At 40.6% G+C, this 18,004-nt stretch overlaps 1 protein-coding gene and 1 pseudogene across 1 annotated transcript in view; one reads left to right on the plus strand and one right to left on the minus strand.

Annotated features, from left to right (window-relative positions):
- LOC127456481 (carbohydrate sulfotransferase 8-like) overlaps nucleotides 1–18,004 on the minus strand; it is a 243,343-nt gene that overhangs the window by 221,492 nt on the left and 3,847 nt on the right. The gene's annotated exons all lie outside the window — the stretch shown is intronic.
- The window catches only part of LOC127455835 (xaa-Pro dipeptidase-like), a 175,385-nt pseudogene continuing 159,208 nt past the window's right edge, over nucleotides 1,828–18,004 (plus strand).

Here is an 18,004-nt window from a genome sequence, read left to right on the forward strand (position 1 = left end):
GGAAATATTTAAAAAAAAAATCACAAAAAAAGTGATTTTTACTAAATCTATACTGTATTGTACTTAAAAAAAAAAAAAAAAAAGAAAAAAAGTGCTGCATTCTTTTCCTCACTGTCACTGAGTGACAGAATGAGCACTGAAATAAGCAATGTAATGTAATGTCATGAATTATTGGTGTTTTTGATATCACAGTGGTGAGAAACAATTATCATGCACTTTTTCAGAGCACCTAGATGATAGTTTAACTACTTTATTACAAGTAACTTGTAGCTTGAGAAGACAAAGTCTCAAAGTATCTTCCCCAGCAGTGCACACCTACAGGTTGCCAGCTAATTAGAACCATTCTAGGCCATAATAAATTATTCTAATTAACTTTGGTGCGAAACTGGGCCTTAAATTATCAACACGCCACCAGGTGCTGAAGCCTCGGACAGAGCCCTACTGAGAAAACAGGAGCTAATTTTGAGACATTATGCTATTGGGTTACAGATCTGTTGCTCCTTGTCCTCTCTCACCGCGACCTTGCCCCCCGCATTCACGTCTGAATTCCCTTGATGGACACAAACTCTTCTCAGATCACTGGTTCCACCTCAAAATTGTCTTGGTATTTCACTGGTTATTGCAGAGAGTAAGCACAATCAAATTGGCCCTGTATCACACACACACACACACACACACACCTGTGATAAGATGAATGAGTGTTGTCAGTAAATGCGCACAGGGTGAATTCACACTGTGAAAAGAAGGGCATTATCTCCCTCAGAACCCTGACAATGCAAAAACTGCATCGCAACCTCATTAAACAGTGTGAAAATGACTCACTAATTTTTTTTACAATTTTGTCAACATTAATGGTATCAAATAAACATCTGTATCATCTTAACACAGAAAAATATGCTTCTACCACACATCTTCGTGATCATTCATCTAGACTAGTGTACAAGAAACCCAAACTGTTTTTTTTTTTTTTTTAAAGTAACATTACAATAGACACAAGTGACAATGTGTCAAAGACAACAGCATATCTTTAAAATCAACATGAAATCAAAATTTCAAAAAATCGAGGTTACAGTGAGGCACTTACAATGGAAGTGAATGGGGTCACTTTTTGGAGGGTTTAAAAGCAAAAATGTGAAGCTTATAATTTTATAAAAGTATTTACATTGATTATTCTGTTAAAAGTCATGTATTATTTGAGCTGTAAAGTGTTTTAAATTGTCATTTTTACAGTAATTTTGGGGTTTTAGGGTTTGTTGACATTACATGTCATGCAACGAAGTTGTACAATTGTATATAACTACACAAAAGGTTAGGAAGCGATTTTATCACACTAAAATCATGTTAACACACATATTTGTTTTTTGTCTTGTGGCTATACTTTTAAATAGTGAGTGTTTTAATTAGTGCTGTCAGTCAATTAAAAATTGAAATCGCGATTAATCACAATATTTTTGTCGTTAATCACGATTAATCGCAGATTTTGGAAGTGCTGAAATTTGACACTATATATATACACACTTCTTATCCTGTCAAAATGCATTTATTTCCATCTTAGGAAAGAAAACAAAATGTAACAATATAATGCTTTAACATTTTCCAAACAAAGTCTTCCACAGTATAAAGATGCACTGAAATGGCACCAATTCTGTCACAAAGGCAAGACAAAGAGACCCAAGTGCAGAGGAACAGTTGAAAGGATTTATTAACAATATAATTATAACTAAATAAATTATAACTAAATTATAATTAATCTTAAATTATAAGATCCAGGTGAAGTGTGGAGATCCCGGCACCATCTGCAGTAGAAGGTGATGGGTGTGTTTGTCGATGAGTGCACGCCAACCACGCAGTGAGCAGATCCGTAAGGAATACTTCGTGAAGAGTGTGTTCGAAGGCGAGTTTATGCGTTGTGGTAGTCAGGAGCAGATTCGTGAGGAATCCTCCATTAAAGAGATGTGGACGAAGAGAACAGGCATACAGCAAACTGGAAGGCATCCACACTCCCGACATGTGGGCAGAGATGGGCAACCAAAACAGATACACAAGACAGGACCAACTAGGCAGCTTTATCTGCCGGTAGACTGTGGCTATCCACTTTGCTACAGCAATCGTGAAGCTGCGTTCATGATTCGCATCTGGGCATCAACGCCAGCGCCGATTTGAAATCCACACGAAGAGCGTTTGCAGACAAAAATGTCTCATTCTGTGTTTTGGTGATAGTTAAGACTTGACGTGCTTCTGTAGTAATTAAAATGCACCTTATGTAGGCTGAAAAATACTTTTTATCACTAGTCCCATCTGGGCTTGTTTTGTACATCAAATAGCATTAAGAGTTTCATTTTATCACTGAAGCGCAGATGTGTGTGTGTGTGTGCAGATGTCACCAGTTACACAGAGATTCTTTTATTTACTGATATAACAACCTCCGCGGCTCTATCATAGGAGAGAGTGTAATGGTCAACTAGTGTGATACAACAGTACTGCCGCTTTATGCTGTTTTATGCTAAGCTTGTAGGCTCCCTTGGTAGAAGGTCTCTGGTGTGTTGTGATGTGTGCATCAGTGTAATAAGTCCGGGCCAGTGGCGAATTCTCAGGGCTAGCAAAGCCTTCTCTGCTGGCCTAACATGCCTAATAAATAAATATTTTTTCATCCTTTCATTCTCATTCACCTTTTTGTCTATGTATTTTCAATCACTTTCCACTCCTGATTCATCTACAAACGAATAGGAAAAAGCAAAAAATGTATCCAATCAGAATTTATTCCTTGATGCTTACGAGCAAAGCATGACGGCTGTTTCACATCGCATGCCCAAAGCCGAGCTCGTAGATGAAACAGCGCGCGAGTCTAAGCTCCGCCCCATTAAGCCTTCAGAATTTCTACAGAATCCCTCAACAGTGCAAGTGAATAGGCATCTAATGTCAGATTGTCAGATTCTTCAGTCAGTCAGATTGATTTATTTGTTCTTGATGGGTGTGGTCTTTAGGATATGTCTCGGACGAGGCCTTCTACCTGGCCTTGAGTGATGCAATCACACTTTAAGTGATGTACGTAATTTGAAAAGGAAGAGCGTGAGATCAAGCTGATAGAGTCAGCTGCCATCACTACCACTACCACCATTGATTTAAAAACCTGAGATGTTCTGCATGATCGTGAGATTGTTTAATTTATTAAACAGGTAAGGAGGGCTGATTTTCACTTCAAGTAAACTGGTAAGTGCTTTTTACATTGTTACAGCAACATCAGCTGTTTTCTAAGTGTAAATTGGGCTGCTTGAGCATTCAGTATCAGTTCCAGTTTTAAAAAGTAACCATTTACCCTGGAGGTGGTCGCACACAGAGTCACGGCTAGGACATGGCACAGGTATCAAACATGGGGCACGTCGATGCGGTTCAGGTTGCAGACAGTACACACAAAAGTTACCAAGGTTTTTCCCTTGTTCAAAAATGAAGAATGCTAAAGTAAATAATTTATGTCCATTGATAATGATTTGGGTTTAATTTAATGGAAAATATGTGAGTTGCGCTCCGTGGTGAGGCAGAAATTTGAGCAGCCTCCAGAATCGTAGCTGGGCGCCGCCGATAGACACAGAGTGGCGGCGGTGGTGTGCATACCTTAAATGAAAAAAGTTGTTTCGAAATTTAGAATATGCCATTTTTTCCACCATACACGTCAGGTGTGTGACCCCCTTGAGGAAAAAAAAATGATTGCAAGCAACATTTATATAGCAAATATTATTAGATTGCCTTTTCCAGGTGTTATAGACCTCCTTGGTAGATTCATAAAGAAAATTATGATTTTTGAATGTCAGATCGGGAGACATTAATTTCACAAAACAATCATGCTGCAGTTAAAATTAGGCTTGCTTTGCTTGAGCATTCATTGATGTTTCAAGTTTTGGCTTTTGTGAGTGGATGTGTTTTTAAAGTCAGCTGGTATTATTAGTTGGCTGCAACATAATGTATGATGTCCATAGGCATAGGGTGTCTTATTGTGAAACGGTGTTTTCTTAATGGCATGAATCGCACTGAAGGGCTAGACTTAAAATGCACAGGCCGTCACTGGTCCGGTCAGACACATTGCAAATGTTATGCCCTTGCCAACGTTTATGTTGTATTAACGGTAAATGCGTTAATCATGATTAATAAAAAATAACACGTTAAACTTTTTTAATTAATCACATACGTTAACGTGTTAATTCTGACAGCTCTAATTTTAATGTTTACGGATTGGGCCCCATTCAATTCCATTTTAAGTGAATGGGATTTTAATCCCCACAGCCACCACCATTGTGTCTTTGAGCAAGGCACTTAACTCCAGGTTGCTCCAGGGGGATTGTCCCTGTAATAAGGGCACTGTAAGTTGCTTTGGATAAAAGCATCTGCCAAATGCATAAATGTAAATGTAAATGTAAGTGCCTCACTGGAAATCAGATTTGTGCTTTTTTTAAAGAAATGAGGGGCAAGTCAATCAATAATCGGTATTATAAAACAAACGCTGTTGTGCTTAACTAATATTAAACCCGGAATATTCCTTTAACACTGCTGTTGTAGGTAAAGCAGTCTTTCTAAAATGTTGCCAATAGTAAATGACTAAGTTCAGGCATGCAGCTCTTGTTACAGTATCTGTTTGCCAATCAGCTTGCTCACTTGTGATATATCAAGACAATGGGCACACATGGTGTAAGCTGATAGGTCCTTTGATGTGTAATTGGGTAGCCAATCAACTTGTGTACTCTCTCTTTGTCTAACACTTAAATTTGTTCATGCTGCATCGGAAAACCGCATACTGTCACAGTGTGTCCTGTATTTAATGAAGGATGAAGCCTGGGTAGCTCAGTGGTAAAATACGCTGGCTACCACCCCTGGAGTTCGCTAGTTCGAATCCCAGGGCACGCTGAGTGACTCCAGCCAGGTCTCCTAAACAACCAAATTGGCCTGGTTGCTAGGGAGGGTAGAGTCACATGGGGTAACCTCCTTGTAGTCGCTATAATGTGGTTCGTTCTCGGTGGGGCGCGTGGTGAGTTGAGCATGGTTGCCGCGGTGGATGGCGTGAAGCCTCCACATGCGCTATGTCTCCGTGGCAACATGCTCAACAAGCCACATGATAAGATGTGCAGGTTGATGGTCTCAGATGCGGAGGAAACTGGGATTTGTCCTCCGCCACACGGATTGAGGCAAATCACTATATGACCATGAACACTTAAAAAAAGCACATAAATAAATTGGGCATTCCATTGGGAAAAAATAAAAAATGAAGGACACACTTATCTGCCGGCAGACAGTACATTATTTTAGGTATGCATGAAAGTAGTATGAATAGATTTCGGACATACTTCATCCGGGCACGTTGGCACTGTCTTGTAACAAGAATATATGATGTAATTGTCACATATTCCCTGTTTTTTTTGCATTGACTTTTATGTTGAAATTCTTGTTTAGTTCCCACGTTCCTGTTTCCTGTTAGTTTGTAGTCCTTTGTAGTTTCATTTTATGATTGGTTTTCCCCTGATTGTTTCTACAGGTGTTCCTCATTCCCTTGTTTGCCCCTGTGTTTTACACGGGCAATAAAAGTGATTTGATTTGATTTGTATTTAAGCCCTTGTTTTCCCTGTTTCCTTTGCCAGTCTTCACATGTATTGTCATGTTCTGTACCGGGTTCCCTGTGCTTTGTTTTCATTTTTATTCTGAGTTACTTTGTTCATCTTTTGTTTCCATTAAAAACTGCACTTAGATCCTCCATCCTCCCTTGCCACGTTACAGTAATAACAACAATCGCGAAAACTATCTGCTCTGGTTTTGTTAAACAAGCACCATTCAAGCACAAGGAACAATTATCTTGGTATATAAAGCACTTACAGTTGAGAAGAGGCATCCGTCTTGCGATTTACCGCCATTCCTTTTAAATCCAGTGTTTTGAATATGACGTTGCATCAGCTTCCAAGGGATTATGGGCTCGTTAAGTGTCCAGTCAATCCACGCTTTGGAATCTCGCCAGAAATAGGAGGTCATCCAGCTATTTCTCGCTTACTACTTCATGAATGCTGTGGATTCGGACATACTACTCCATTGGCATAATGTTTTTGGCATACTATACAGTAAAGAAGTATGGATATTTAGATGCAGCATCAGTTTCCAAGTAAGCCTGTTTCATTACAGAGCGCTGCAAGCGTTTTCTCTGAAACCCTCCACCTCCCCAGCTTCACTTGTCTAGATCTGCTACATGGAGACTGTATTTATGAACACATGCTTGTTGCACCATGTCTGTTTATGTTCTAGCAGTAGCAAGTCTCTTTACTTGCTCTGCAGCAGCAGTAGCAGCGCAGCAGGTCAAGTCCGCCAAGATCAATATCTTATCAATATGTCATATCCACATTAACAAGCTTAATCTTTCTGACAGTTGTCATGGCTGAAATACAGTAATTTAATGCCAGTTAACATTAATGTTTTAAAGTTTATGGCAATAACAGCAAATAACAATACATTTGAAAAGGAAGCACTGGAGATGCTCTGGAGGGTGAACTTGATCTTCAGCCTCCTCAAAAGTGTTTCTATGCATGTGTATATTTTTTTTTTACTTACACAGGCTCAGCCAATGGCATGAGTTTGGGGTGAAACTCTCTGGGGGGAGGGGGGAGGGATTTAGTTGCCCTTTTCAGCTTTAGATATATTTAAAAAATAAATATTGTTAATTATTTAAATATAATTTATTTTTTATATTTAATTTATAATTTAAATATAATTTAAATAATTATATTAAAAAATATTGGCAGCAAGAATTTGCTTCAAGGGTGTTACTTGTTATCATCACTGGTATGGAGAACTGATGCTATGAAATAAAGAATCCAAAGAACTCGTGGATATAATGTTGAAATGCGTTTATCAAAATAGAAACCCTTCATCAGGGTGTGTATTACAGCAAACATTACAGTCATACACTTTATGTGCACACCCTGAGGCTTATTTTAGCTACAACACTTTGATTGTGGTTGTTGTAACAGACATTGTAATAAAGCCATTTTATTTTGGTTCGATAAGTTCATTGTTCAGTGTTATCTAACAAATATAATTTGGGTTTTTTTAAATTCCTAGCATGAGACCAAAATTGACAAAACTCCTCCTAAATGTTTGAAAGCGAGTACAGATCTACAACCTGTAGTTTATAAAAAATACAATTGTTCATTGTTAGTTCATGTTAGTTCAAAATGCATTAATTAATATTAACAAATTTTAATTTTTAAAATGTATGTTGAAATTAACATCAACCAAGGTTTATAAGTGATGTAAATGTATTGTTCAATGGGTGTGCTGTGTGTTGATTGACAGGCTTTGCAGTGCAGGTGGCTTCCACTTCCTGCACCATTTATTTTCCCTCTCTCTCTGTTTTCTCAGTGTAATCCTTTTCCGAGTGAATCGCATTACACTATTCTTCTCTTTAATACTCGTTAATAGCACAATATCTCCTGGTGTCTCCTCTGCCAACACAAACACTCTTAAATCTTAAAGCTGCTTTACCTCACTGGGGTACCAAAACAGATTCCTCTAGAGTAGCTAATCACGGCTCTGTCTGTACGAGTGTGTGGCTGTTTAAAATGTGGTTGTTAGTGCACATTTAGTTTAGTTTTGTGCATAATAGTTTTTGTTACTGTTAAATTATAATAATAATCTTGCTCTAGTCATACAGTATATAAGGACACAAAAAGAGATGCTAGGCAGAATGTTTGCCGCAGTCACCATTCACTTTGATTGCATTTTCTTTCCATGCAATGAAAGAGAATGGTGACTTAGGCTAACATTCTGCTTGACATCTTTTGTGTTCCATGAAAGGAAGAAATTCATACAGGTTTGGAACGATATGAGGGTGAGTAAACAATTACAGAATTTTCATGTTTTTCTGGTGAACAATCCCTTTAGTATTTAAAGGGATAATTCATCTAGAAATGAAAATTCTATCCAATCTATATTGGATACATTCTAAGACTATCTCAACTCTGTAGGTCCATACAATGCAAGTGAATGGTGGCCAGAACTTTGAATCACCAAAAATCACATAAATCAGCATTAAAAGTAATCCATAAGACTCCAGTGGTTAAATCCATATCTTCAGGAGTGATATGATAGGTGTAGGTGAGAAACAGATCAATATTTAACTCCTTTTTATCATAAATGTCTACTTTCACTTTCACATTCTTCTACTTTTGTTTTTTGGCAACACGCATACTTCGTGCATATCGCCACCTACTGGTCAAAGGTGGAGATTTATGAAAATGGAGATTTATGTGTAATTTTATTTGTTATTTGAAGTTTTGTTTTTATCCAGAGCACATTTATAGCTTATGTTTGTACATTTCTAGGATTCTAGTGTTTCTCAAGAATTTTCAGATGTTTCTTGATCGGGGAGTGACAGAGGTCGAGGAGTGACAGAGGTCGAGCAAAGTTCTAACGGTCAAAGTGACCAAATATCCAAGAGAAGAAACAAGCAAACAAACTGTTTGAAGGCATGAGGAGATGCTTCATGCATTATTAACTCATGCTGGCTCTCTAAACCTCAGTCGTTGGGGGTTTGTCTGACATCCCAGATAAATAATTAAGCTCTGACCTTTCGTCCTCATTAAAGGTGATGTGGATATTTTTTCTTCTCAAGAGCAAACGACTCTTAGATAAGTTGTCAGAAACAGTACTAGAATCAAACGGCTTGTTTTTAAGAGCTCTGGATGATTCTATGCAAGCTAAATGAAAGATTCACATGTGTCTACACCTCACGTGAAGTACAGAACTTGGTAGAGGTTTGAATGGGGAATACAGTTGACATAATTCTAGCTCTGTTGCAATACCTTGTGAGCTACCTATCCAAACAGCGTTTTAAGGCATTCTACAGGTACAGTAAGTTCTCAGTGCTCAATAATATTTTTACTTTGCCTTAGTAATTCATGAATACCTTTAATGCCTTGTTTGCAAACAATCAACTTCTATTGAATAGATTATATTTACAATACACCACAGATAATGTGCATTCTTTAGATTCTGGAAGGCTATTATAGCTATTCATTTGTTCTGTGTGTGGGGGTGTACACACAGGGTTGATTCAATGATCAACTCATGGAGAGAGCAATATCGAGATTCCAGGCCTCAAAGAGAAATGCGTTCAAGGCTCAGTGTATTTATAGCCAGCAGAGAATTAATTCAGTGTGATCAGAGCAGAGAATGAACACATACACAACCAAACACAAAATGTACACAACAGCAGTGGGGGATTAAAGGGGAAGTTCACCCAAAAATGAAAATTATGTCATCATTTACGCAACCTCATGTTTTCCCAAACCTGTTTTAATTTCTTTCTTTGGTGTAAAACAAAAGGAGGTATTTTGAAGAATGTACTGGTTGTCTTTTCTATGAAATTACAAAGAACTAATTTTTTTTCTGGTGAACGGGCTGTCAGTTTTGACAAATTTTATTACATGACATTCCGATTAATTAATCGAATTAATCGTAATTAATTGCATGTAAAAAAAAAATAAAAATAGCTGAGAAAGGCCCCAAATAAAGATAATTTTATATAAATAATACATAATAATTAAAAGAATTAAAAATATAATATATAGAGCCTATGATAATTCAGATATTCAGATTGACCATTTAAGCAATGATTGCGTACAGTGCGTACAGTGCGTTATTTTTTATATTATTAATCACACTAAATTAATATGTTAAATCGGCAGCCCTAATATATACTGTATATTCGGTACAACGTGGCTAAAGGCACACCTAAAGGAAAATATGCTTTTTTTTTCTGGTCACAAAGTGTACTAATTTGTGTGAAACATAATAATAATGGTTGAAGGTTTTGATAATGATGAAAAAGTATTTTGTATAAAAATAAATGTGATAATTTCAGGGATTTTCCTAAGCTACATACATTTGCAACATCTAACAAATTATACCTCAAGGTAACCAAAATACCTCAAAATCAAACTTTAGACATCTCGTGGATCAGAAATATTTTTGCATTGTATAGTGACAAACAGGCGTTAAGGAAAGTGCTTTGGTAGTTTTTGTTGCTGTTTAGTGTTTTGGGGTCAAATAAAATCAAAAGTGCCATTTATCCTGGGGGGCCTTAAGCCTTGTTGTGCCCTAATATATAAGTATATGCCCTTTTCAAAGCTTGAAAACTCTAGACCTCATTCTTTATATTGCATGGAAATAAACAACCAGTGCATTCTTCAAAATTTTATTTTGCATTCCACTGAATTAATAAAGTCATACGGGTTGGAGCGACATGAGGAAGAGTATATTATGAATGTTTATTTTAAAATATCCCTTTAAAACAACCTCTCACTTTTCCTTTTTTTCTCCTGCACTTTTGACATTATCTTTTTCTTTTTGTGTGTGTGATGTTTCTTTAAAGTCTATGTTGGTGTTTGTCATGTGGCTCTCAGGTGGCTCTTTCCACAGCAGAAAACTTGTAGCTGTCACGCACACGTCCTGCTGTCTGCTACATACTTGAACATTACACGCACACATCACACAGCTACACGCCATATTCTAGAATGTTCAGTCAACAGCTTTCTGACAGTTCATGAACTCTTCGGAGAATTCTAAAACTCACTTTTCATAAAATACTGGCTGTGTCTCATTTGGAAGGCTGCGTCCTCCAGAGGTCGCATTTGTCGGCCGCATACATCATCGAGGCTGTCTCGTTTCAGAAAAGCGAGTAGGACACTTAGAATGCAGCCTTCGAATGCGACCTTCTTTCATGGGAATTCAGAGGATGCATGAGGTGTATCCTTCGTGGGCACTCACAATCCACAATTCTTTGCTTCAACGGAAATGTCTAAAATAAGGATGCCAATTTGCCCGTAAATATGATGTTCAAACACAAGGAATGTTAATTCCCAAGTTGAAGTACCTCAGTAGATGGGTGAAGAGTATATAATATGTATAATTACAGGTGCATCTCAATAAATTAGAATGTCGTGGAAAAGTTCATTTATTTCAGTAATTCAACTCAAATTGTGAAACTCGTGTATTAAATAAATTCAATGTACACAGACTTAAGTAGTTTAAGTCTTTGGTTCTTTTAATTGTGATGATTTTGGCTCACATTTAACAAAAACCCACCAATTCACTATCTCAAAAAATTAGAATATGGTGACATGCCAATCCAAGAAATTCAAGAATTTGGGTGAACTTCACAAGGAATGGACTGAGGCTGGGGTCAAGGCATCAAGAGCCACCACACACAGACCTGTCAAGGAATTTGGCTACAGTTGTCGTATTCCTCTTGTTAAGCCACTCCTGAACCACAGACAATGTCAGAGGTGTCTTACCTGGGCTAAGGAGAAGAACTGGACTGTTGCCCAGTGGTCCAAAGTCCTCTTTTCAGATGAGAGCATGTTTTGTATTTCATTTGGAAACCAAGGTCCTAGAGTCTGGAGGAAGGGTGGAGAAGCTCATAGCCCAAGTTGCTTGAAGTCCAGTGTTAAGTTTCCACAGTCTGTGATGATTTGGGGTGCAATGTCATCTGCTGGTGTTGGTCCATTGTGTTTTTTGAAAACCAAAGTCACTGCACCCGTTTACCAAGAAATTTTGGAGCACTTCATGCTTCCTTCTGCTGACCAGCTTTTTAAAGATGCTGATTTCATTTTCCAGCAGGATTTGGCACCTGCCCACACTGCCAAAAGCACCAAACGTTGGTTAAATGACCATGGTGTTGGTGTGCTTGACTGGCCAGCAAACTCACCAGACCTGAACCCCATAGAGAATCTATGGGGTATTGTCAAGAGGAAAATGAGAAACAAGAGACCAAAAAATGCAGATGAGCTGAAGGCCACTGTCAAAGAAACCTGGGCTTCCATACCACCTCAGCAGTGCCACAAACTGATCACCTCCATGCCATGCCGAATTGAGGCAGTAATTAAAGCAAAAGGAGCCTCTACCAAGTATTGAGTACATATACGGTAAATGAACATACTTTCCAGAAGGCCAACAATTCACTAGAAATGTTTTTTTTTATTGGTCTTATGATGTATTCTAATTTTTTGAGATAGTGAATTGGTGGGTTTTTGTTAAATGTGAGCCAAAATCAAAATCAAAATCAAAATCAAAAATTAAAAGAACAAAAGACTTAAACTACTTCAGTCTGTGTGCATTGAATTTATTTAATACACGAGTTTCACAATTTGAGTTGAATTACTGAAATAAATGAACTTTTCCATGACATTCTAATTTATTGAGATGCACCTGTATTAATATATAATTAAAATAAAGTATTAGACTAAAAGTACATCTGTAAAATCTATTTTCTTTTCTCTTTACATCATTATAACTCTCTTAAAATGTACTTCATACATTCACTTCTCACTCAAAGCGCTCGCGCTTGTTAAAGAGTGGTGTGCTGTCATAGCAACCATTACGTTCCGTTTCCATTTGTCCTATGAAGGCCGTCTCATTTAAACGAGGCTTGTTTAAAGGAGGGCACTCTGTATACTGCAGCCTTCAAAGGACACGTCCTACCTAGCACAAAGCCTTTGAAACGAGACACAGCCATTGTATAGTTCCCACTCTAAAATCTGATTGGCTAAGCCAAATTCAAAGCTGTTATGCTGAAATGGCTATAATAGCCTGTAGCTGGTATATGGGCATGAATGATACCTCAAATTGTGCAACTTGTTGAGAAGAGAACTTCTAAGTTATTAGATTTACAAGTTTTACCTGATGGACCATAAAATGGGACAAAATATCATAGAGACTAGGGGGCGGGCTGTTTTGACATGGGCTAGTAAGCAACCAACTAGCAACCACAAGAAAACGTCCTGGTTACTTTCGTAACCTCCGTACCCTGATGGAGGGAACGAGACGGTGTGTCAATGTAGTGACACTAGGAGTCACTCTTGGGAGCCCCAAACACCTCTGCTTTTTGAAAAAAGGCCAATGGGAATTGGCGAGTGGAATTTGCATGCCACTCCCCTGGACATACAGGTATAAAAGGAGCTGGTATGCAACCACTCATTCAGGTTTTGTGCTGACGAGCTGAGACAAGGTCCCGGCCATTTCTGCGGTTAGTTCAGCATTGTGGCAAGAGGGACACAATGTCTCGTTCCCTCCATCAGGGAACGGAGGATATGAAAGTAACCAGGACGTTCCCTATCTGTCACTCACTCGACGTTGTGTCGATGTAGTGACACTAGGGGTCCCTGTACAAAATGCCACAACTTTCTGAACTGTGTTACATGGACTGGCGGTGTAAGATGGGCAGACCGCTGTGTGCCTCATTGCCAGTGCACCAGGCTGTCACGTAACCTCCCCCAACGCTCTTATGAGTGTCGAACGGTCCTTCGGAAACAAGTTGACTGCCCAACAAAAAGGGACAGGCTAGCCCAGCCGTGGCCTCTTTTCCTCTTTTTGTTTTCCCCAAAAAGAGTGGAATTTGTTAACCGACTGGGGGCCATAAATGTCAGGGGGGGTCACTCCCAAGGGGAAGACACCACGGAGACCACACCCCGCCCAGAGAAGAGGGGGGTATTTCGAGTGGAAATACGTCACACGGTCTTACCATGTCTTGTCGGAAGTATGTCATGTGAAGTCACATGGTAGGTCCTACCTGAGGGGGGAGGAGTTTCTACAAGCATGGTGACCAGGGGCAGAGGGGCATCTGCCCAAGGAAGACGCAGTTTACCGACAGGGAAACGATTTAGCGGAAGATATATCACATGGGGTCACCTATGGGGAACCAGCGCATGTGGAGCACCTACCCCAGTACAGGGCTTAGTTAGCACATGTACTGGGCCAGCAGTGAGTTTCTCGGCAAACTCGACTGCCACAGGGCTAAGGAGGAAAGTCATAACTTGTGAATACGACTGGGAGTCTAAAGGAACACGTCTTCACCTCATGGGAGGGGAAAGGCGCTATACGCAAGTGGCGCACCTGGCCAGCTGTCCCGAAACTTACCTGTTTGGACCTGACAACATACGGGATGAAACCAGCTCAACCCGGAGATAATAGAACCTTGCAAAGGTGTTGGGTGTCACCCAGCCCGCTGCTCTGCAGATGTCTGCCAAAGAGGTGCCACTGGTCAGGGCCCAGGAGGCCGCTACACTCCTAGTAGAGTGGGCTCGTAGCGCCACGGGGGGCAGCACGTCCTGAGCGTGATATGCCATCACGATGGCATCAATGACCCAGTGGGTAACCTCTGTCTGCTGCTTCACCACCGAGAACTGCTGGGCAAAGTCATCGACGGTGTCGCCGAACAGGCCAACCTGGGAGATGGGGGCGTCAAGGAACCGTGCCTTGTCGGCCTCTCTCATCTCGACCAGATTGAGCCGTGACCTTCGTCGCCCGGAGAGCGAGGTCGGTTGCCGAGCGCAGTTCCTGCATCAATTCCGGGTCAGAACTACCCTCGTGCAGCTCTTTTAGCGCCTTGGCTTGGTGAACTTGCAGGAGAGCCATGGCGTGCAGGGTGGAGGCAGCTTGTCCAGCGGCACTGTAGGCCTTAGCCGTCAGGGACGATGTAAACCTACAGGCCTTGGATTGGAGCTTCGGGCGCCCATGCCAGGTGGTGGCGCTCTGCGGGCACAAGTGCACCACGAGTGCCTTATCCACCTGAGGATCACCGAATACCCCTTGGCCGCCCCTCCATCGAAGGTAGTGAGAGCGGGGGAGCTGAAAGATCGGGATCGGGCAGTAAAAGGTGCCCCCCACGATCTTGTCAGCTCCTCATGCACTTCCAGGAAGAAAGGGACCGGGGCGGGGTGCAGCCGTGAGCGGTGCTCTGGGCCCAGGAACCAATCATCAAGCCACGAGGGTTCAGGGGAGAGCGGAGGGTTCCACTCTAGGCCGATGCTCGCGGCTGCCCGGGAAAGCATGTCCGTCATCTCCGCATCGGCCTGAGACTGGGCGACCACACCCAAAGGAGGGAGCCCAGCCGAGACGTCCGTGTCAGAGTGGACGAGCCCGCTCTCCGATGCCGCTAACTCATCGTCTTCCTGGGCTCCAAATATGAGGTCGAACTCGCCGTGAGACAAGCTGGCGGTCTCATCCGTGAGCCCAACCGGGGCAAGCAAGCATGCTGGGGAATGGGAGGTCCGTGGGGGTTTACCCGGCGGAGGTGCTCCCAATGAGGTCCCCAAATCGCCCCCAGTGCTAACTGGCACGGCCTCATACCCGTAGGTAGAAGGACCGAGGCGGGGAGCCGCTGGGGTGGCTTGCTTTCTTACGAATGCAAGCCGCGACCACAATGTTGTCATGGTCATGTTCTCGCAATGAGGACAAGACCCATCCATGAACGATGTCTCAACGTGGGCAGCACCCAGACACGTAAGACAGCAATCGTGGCCATCAGAAGCGGAGAGATAACGACACACATAAACTAAGGAATAACACACAAACGGAAAGGCATCTTTAAAAAGACATTTCTGTGTGTGCCGCTCTTTTACAAAGAAAATATACTCTTTTAGAATATACTCTTTTGATCTGCCGAAGCACCCAGAGGCGTTCTCTGCACTCCACGGGTGCAGAGGGGGAGAAGCCGCTGAAATGCGCTGTAAATCCAGCAGTTTTAGGTGAACGGTAAAGAGAACTGGGTTTGAATTGAATTCAGTGCACTGAATGCAACCGCTCAGCTCCGAAGAGAAAATCTGAATGAGTGGTTGCATACCAGCTCCTTATATACCAATATTTCCATGCAAATTCCACTCGCCAATTCCCATTGGCCTTTTTTCAAAAAGCAGAGGTGTTTGGGGCTCCCAAGAGTGACCCCTAGTGTCACTACATCGACACAACATCGAGTGAGTGACAGATAGGGAACCCTAAAATCCCTGTAATACATTGCCTTTCATGAGAGATTCCTGAACTAGCAGAGAATTCCAGATCAAATCAAATCAAAATCAAATCAAATCCCTTTATTGTCACTCAACCATATACACAAGTGCAACAGTGAGTGAAAGTCTTGGGTGCGGTTCCAAGCAACATAGCAGTATGACAATTACAGTAAACATCTGATTTACACATGACACAGTTTACACATCTGTTACACAATACAATATACAACCAATAATATACAATATACAGTATACACAAAATAGAAGACTGTATACAAAATAATAATAATAATAATAATAATAATAATAATAATAATAGACATTATACAGTATACACAAAATAAGAAGACTGTATACAATAAAAATACACTGTACACTGAAGTGTTGTGTTGACATTCAGCTGTCGGTTGATAGTCAGTTGCCAGTGTGTTATTAAGAGAAGTATAAAATGTGAGTCCAGCCAGAGGCTAATAAAGTGCGTTGCTGAGATATGTATCGTGATCGATCAAGAGTTCAAAAGTCTGATTGCTTGGGGGAAGAAGCTGTCATGAAGTCGGCTGGTGCGGGTCCTGATGCTGCGAAACCACCTGCCTGATAGTAGCAGTGAGAGCAGCCCATGGCTCGGGTGGCTGGAGTCTCTGATGATCCTCCGAGCTTTTTTCACACACCGCCTGGTATACGTAGATGTCCTGGAGGGAGGGAAGCTCACCTCCAATGATGTGTCTAGCAGTTCGCACCACCCTTTGTAGGGCTTTGTGGTTGAGGGCGGAGCTGTTGCCGTACCAGGTAGTGATGCAGCCAGTCAGGATGCTCTCTACAGTGCAGGCGTAGAACCGTGTGAGTATGTGTTGGTTCATCCTCACACGGTTCTACTGACATACATGTGTATCGAGTTGTTCTCACAATGTATAAACTCCAAAAACTGATCAAAGCAACATCCTTACAAGAACTGAGCCAAACATTTTCTTAAATCAGCACAGATTTTGAGTTGCAGCAGTAGATGATTTTCAAACTAGAACATTATTCTAGTGAAAAAATGATGGCTTTTGTTAATACAAAGTAAACTAGGTGGGAAATGTAACTGCAGAGTTCAACGTTTGACTGCAGCAGAAATGTTCCACCAAAATTGTTAAAGCTGAAGTATGTAACTTTTTCTGTGTTAAAATATATTCTCCTATCCCATCTTAATATTAATATAACTATAATATAACTATAAGTAAGCCATTCATAGGTTTATTTTCTCAAAAACTTTCTTTCTGTGGCATTATGAAAATTGCTCTGTTTGTTTTGAGCGACCAAATTAAACCTATCCCAAACACACAGATTCAAACCAACACTATTTTGCACATATTCCCACACTCATACCACATTGTCATACTTATAAGACATGATTATACATAAATATTCAGACTGTCTTTTACATAAACTCTCTTTGCATTCAGCACTCCACTGCACCCCTGCAGAGTTTGGAGTGGATCTTACTGCAGAACATAGCGGACGGTGAAGCCATCTTGACTGTGATTGTATGTTCCGCCTGCTGGTAGCACGCCAGTGCTGAGACGTTTTGTACAAACACACACTGCCTGAAACAACCTAACAGTGCAGCCTGTGTGCATCAGAAACCTGCGGTACCAGCAGCACCACCATCCAGCATGCTAACTGAGTACAGAAAGTCACAAAAGAGATCATTTATAATTGTTTTCCCAAGACAACAATGAGATGAAATGGAAAGCAAATGTAGACTTGTGTAGACTTATTTATCGACAGCATTTGTGGAATAATGTTGATTACCACAAAGTATTTGACAGATTCCTCAGGGTTTTTTTAAATACCAAAATCATACATTACATTACAGTTCATTGAAATATACTGGAAATACATGTGTCCAGCATTCCAAAGAAATACGAAGCTCACATTTGTTAAAGCACGTTAAATGCTGGCTTTACTGGCTTTACCAGCGTTACATGGTCATGACATTGTAGCTGAAATAGTGGATTTAAACTTTACACAGACAAGATTAGTAAGTGAATCTATCGCACTAGCTTCGTGTTATCATGCATGTAATTTATATAGTAAATATTTAAGTATTACTGAAACTAAAACTAAATAAACCAACTAACTTTGGTCTCAGCCTCAGATACGCTCAAAGATCAAAGTTGCAAGTTTAACACTATGTATTGTGATTTAAATAT

The sequence above is a fragment of the Myxocyprinus asiaticus genome, chromosome 18 (genome assembly GCF_019703515.2).
Source record: "Myxocyprinus asiaticus isolate MX2 ecotype Aquarium Trade chromosome 18, UBuf_Myxa_2, whole genome shotgun sequence".
In the NCBI taxonomy this organism is placed as follows: Eukaryota; Metazoa; Chordata; class Actinopteri; order Cypriniformes; family Catostomidae; genus Myxocyprinus; species Myxocyprinus asiaticus.